Below are 1,226 nucleotides of genomic sequence, written 5' to 3' on the forward strand. Positions count from 1 at the left end.
TCAGCATGTGTTAGTTTATCTTCCTCATTTAGTATGTTATGATACCACATGTTGATTCAGCTAGCCAGTTGGTTCGCTCGGTCACATATAGTCAGGCACCGAGTGGCGTGTTACGTCCAGGCCCAGGTTCAGGGCGTGACAAAGCTTGGTATCAGAGCCCTAAGTTCAAGTGTCCTAGGGAGTCTATGAAGCCGTTTCTAGTGGAGTTTCCTTTAAATATGTGTGCCGGCCACTCATATAAACGGTTAACTACCAAGACATCCAGGATTGTCTCATTTCTTTCTACTCTAGATCGTGCCATGAATCTTAGAGCAATAGATAACCTTTTCTTCCTATCGAATTCCAAACGTAGATGCCCAAACGACGCGCAGGAGAAACCTAAAGTCCTAGAGAGGATAATTGCCCATTGAGGTATAATTATGGAGTACAGGTTGGTAAATACGAGACTTTAGAGGATGTAAAAAAGTGGGATGCAATGGATAGTGTTACAGATTAGAGCATAACCTTATTAGAAAGTACAAAAGTAGTTATCATGTCTTATGGTTATTCAGTAAGCCAGTATTCAGTTATATGTTTACCAGATATCCAATTTTCAGTGTATCAAAATTTTTATAGACTTGTGAGTATACAGTGATGCATATGGATGCTCAAAGAGAATGTAAGTAACACTGATTATAGCAAAATCTTTGCATGTTTTAGGGATTAAGACCCAAGACTCACGGGATGGTACATAAAGTGATTTATCAGATATATATGGCAGTGTATTCGTATGTCAGACCCCACGGTATATCAGGATAATGATTCAACTGCAGCGGGCATAGAATTGATCACTATAGCTTTGGACAGAAAAGAGCCTAAGGGTAAAATACCTAGGAGTCAGAAACGTTTGTTATTACCAAAGATGTGATTCATACAATCATGCAAATGACTAGAAGATATGATGTATGAAATGAGAACCAAGAGCAACCACTAGTGAATTTGAGGGAATGATTTAAAGTTGTTCATATTTATTCAAATCAGAACTAGAAAGTACCATGTTAGTAAATTTATATACGAAGTGGCTATTATTGTGAGATAAAAGATATGACAGTTCCCCTTGATGTGACTATGTGTTTAGGTTGGAGGTTTATAATCTGATATGATTTTGAAGTGTATAGAAAGTTCGGGGTTAGATATTCCAATTTTGTTTAAGACAGATGAACTTTCCCCAAGTGCGATCCATGTGC

Source organism: Nicotiana sylvestris, chromosome 7 (assembly GCF_000393655.2).
Source record: "Nicotiana sylvestris chromosome 7, ASM39365v2, whole genome shotgun sequence".
Taxonomy (NCBI): domain Eukaryota; kingdom Viridiplantae; phylum Streptophyta; class Magnoliopsida; order Solanales; family Solanaceae; genus Nicotiana; species Nicotiana sylvestris.